Source organism: Rattus norvegicus, chromosome 15, assembly GCF_021556685.1.
Source record: "Rattus norvegicus strain SHRSP/BbbUtx chromosome 15, alternate assembly SHRSP_T2T, whole genome shotgun sequence".
Classification (NCBI taxonomy): Eukaryota; Metazoa; Chordata; class Mammalia; order Rodentia; family Muridae; genus Rattus; species Rattus norvegicus.
Window position 1 is genome coordinate 33,565,001 of NC_141548.1, and position 3,337 is coordinate 33,568,337.

Consider the following 3,337-nt stretch of genomic DNA (forward strand, 5'->3'; position numbering starts at 1 on the left):
TATACTTTGTTGCCTATCTCAGTTTACCTTGTGATGCCAGGCTGGACACCGGAAGTAGATATTAACTGTTAAGTAGAGAATAATCATGCTATAATCCATGGGCCCAGAGAGGCTAAATGAAAAGCAGTGCTCTGGGGGGTGGTGAATCATGGATCTCCTGGGAAGGGGAAATAGAATTTGCAGATGGATTGAGGTGGACGGAGGTGTGATCTGAAACAGTCAGGTAGAGAGGGTGGAATGAAGGGAGAGTGTACAGGGAAGACTACTGGGATCTGAGTATGGGGAGCAGGGCGATGTGGAAACCTAGTGCACTAGAAACTCCCTGACATCTATGAGGGCCACTCTAGCAAAGACTCCAAGTAATGGAGGATATGGAATCTGAACCAGGCATCTTCTGTATCCAGGCGAGACTTCTGGTGGTGGGACTCAAACACCAACCAGCCACAAAACCTTTGACCTGTTTACAAAATGTGCTAGGAATTGTCCAGTGCCCAACAAGGACTGGTCCAAAATGAGACTCATATCATGAGAGGACGCCAATGCCTCACACTGCCTGGATGCCCAGAAAACTAGGATAGAACTGAACACAACTGGCCATATAGAGAAGTCAGTGAGTGATTCCCGCTGATATTCTGCTCTACGCATAGTTGGATGCCTGGCCCGCTTGTCATCAGAGAGGCTTTGTTCAGCAGCTGATGGGAGCAGTTTCAGAAACTCACAGCCAAGCATCAGGTGGAGCTCAGGAGAAGCCCCTCTGAAAGGGGGCAGGAAGGATTCTGGGAGCCAAAGGGGTCAAGAACACCAGGAGAACATGGCCTAAAGAATCATCTAGGCAGGGCTCATAGGGGCTCATAGAGACAAAAATGACAGTCATGGAGCCTCTGTGGATCTGAGCTAGGTCCACTGCATATGTGTTATGATTGTGTATCTCCGTGTTCTCACAGGACTCCTAATAGTAGGAGTGGACATTTTTTTCTGATTCTTTCACCTGCTCCTGGATCCTTTTCTTTCTACTGGGTTGCCTGTCCAGTCTTGATATGAAGGTTTGTGCCCAGTCTTACTGTACCTTGTGAAGCTGTGTTCGGTTGATATCCCTGGCTGTGCTTTTTCTGAAAGGAAATAAGAGAGCAGTGGATCTGGAGAGACATGGAGAGAGGGAAACTGTGATCAGGATGTAAAGTGTGGGAGGGAGAAGGAAGAAAAGTGTATTTACCAGGAGTTCTGTGTAAGAAACTTGTACAGGGTCACACTGGTCACCATTTACTGTCTTATACTTCGGCTGGGTCAGTGGGGTCTGAATGTCAGGCAGACTAAAGCCTCTCTGCTTGCCTTTCTCCTGCCCTCCTATTTTGATAAAGGCTCCATATGAGGTACTGAGAAACACAGGGTTGGAGAGTTTCCAGCTTTCTCCCAATTCCACATACTGCATTCTGAACCAAAGAGGATCATGCATGTGGCACTGTTGGAATACAGTAAATTTAATCACATTTAAAAACATTATTTCTTTGCAATCCAAATATAGAGCCATTCGTGTTATGAGCTGTCTAGAGAAACAAGAGGATGAAGGTGAAAAAGGAGTCTACTATGTGCCTGATACAAAACCAGAGACCTAAAACTGCTGGTTGATGGCGTCAAGAGATACTTTTAGCCTAGCATTTCTTGGATCCCTAGGGTTCATAAACTGCTATATCCCCATGTGGCCAGCAGGGGGAGGCCGAGGTTCCTGGCTGAGGCAGGGTTGTTGAGAGACTGGAGGTCATGAATCAGCCGCTAACCTCCATGAAAGACTTGGGTTGAAAAAGGGCTCAACCAGCCAGGCCTACTTGGAAGGGGTGAGCCTCAGGTGACTTGCCGCCCAAGTCTAGCTGGAATACAAGACACAGCTGACTCCATAGTGGTTAGGACTTATAGGTAGAAGAGTGAAAGGCTGGCTTAAGTCAGGCCTTGGGAAGGTGGGCCTGGATTGGAAACTACTGGTGTCCAGTGGAAGTTGGATAGAAAATACGGGAAGGCGATAAAGGGGTATAGAAGTTGACTGAGCTCTGAGCTGGGCTGGGCAACAGGATCGAGTTGATCCTGGGTCCATCAGAAGGATGTCTCAGCCTTCTGGACTGCAGAATGTAAAGGGAATCTCTTGTGTAATGTCTGAAAGCTTCCCCTGTCAATAAGAAAGCTTATGGGCTATGAACTTGGGTAGTTAACAGGAGATGGGAATTCAGGTGTATAGAGAGGATTTCTTGGATACAGAGAGAGGTGTGGGAAGGATTCACCCAGGAAGGCTTAGGAAGAGATTCATGATCCTGGAAGGAGGTAACAAGCCATGTGACGGGACTTAGAATAGAACAAGTGGGTAATTAAGTTATGATCTAGTTGGGGAATGTACCCAAGCTTTCTCTCTAAGAATTTATTCATTTGTAATTCAGTCTCAGAGTTGTTATTTTTGGGGGAACATAGAGGCCAGTTAGAACAGCTTGCGCACAGCTATAGATGGCATCTAATGTAGGGCATTGACTCCAAGATTACAGCAAAACAATTCAGGCTTTAGGCCAAAAGTTCCAGACGTGAGAGCCAGACTGGAAGTCAGGCAGTTGTGAGATAACTGAATGGTAGGCCTGGCCTTTTAAGAGAGAAGGCAGCAAAGCCAGCAGAGGGTACAAGAAGAAGCTGCAGTATTTCTTCAACCTGAGCTTGAGGTCACACTGTAGCCGTGGCTTCTCCCAAGCCTGGCATGGTTTCAGAGAAATATTGATTAGTGAGATAAAGAGAGCTGGAGACCCAATTTGGATCCACTCAGGAAAAGCCTACAGCTGCACAGAGAAGTAGACCAACCCAAGGGAGGGGGAGCTCTAGGGAACCAGCAGTGGCAGCCTTGTGAGAACGGGCTAAGGGGGCAGGGTTAGCTGCCACAGACATGTGCTGGCCTGAGGTGCCTGCAGATTTTCCTGGAGCTGCCATGGGACTAAAAGGCTCCAAACTTCTGAAGTGGTAAGGTATTAAGTGTGAAAACAATAAAAGAAAAAGTAAACTGGGGATAAAAAGTCATAGGGAAAGTACTTTAAAAATAAGAAAGTAAAGTCTCTAAAGGGAGGAGAGAGAGTTTAGAAAGGAAAATTATTTTCTGAGTTAAGAATGGAGAGATCCACAATGACACAATGCATCTGGATCCCTAATAATTTTTGTCTCACTTATAAGCATCAAGTAATTGTTTTTTCAATAATGATTACAATTTTGTATATCATCTTTAAGAGATATCAGAATAAGCAGACTTACATTAGGAGAAGACTGAAAGAAGGAATCTTAGATGGGAGGCCATAGAACAGAGGTCAGAGGATTCTTT

General features: G+C 45.8%; 1 protein-coding gene across 8 annotated transcripts in view; it reads right to left on the reverse strand.

Annotated features, from left to right (window-relative positions):
- The window catches only part of Gzmn (granzyme N), a 9,455-nt gene extending 6,118 nt beyond the window's left edge, over positions 1–3,337 (reverse strand). For 2 of the 8 annotated variants that reach the window (XM_087586598.1, XM_087586600.1), the window contains exon 1: positions 3,271–3,325. The gene's annotated coding sequence lies outside the window, so the exon portion shown is untranslated. Of the gene's footprint in view, positions 1–27; positions 158–1,066; positions 1,137–3,270 lie in introns of those variants that run through there. The other 6 variants (XM_087586599.1, XM_087586601.1, XM_087586596.1 and 3 more) reach the window with 5 other exon arrangements.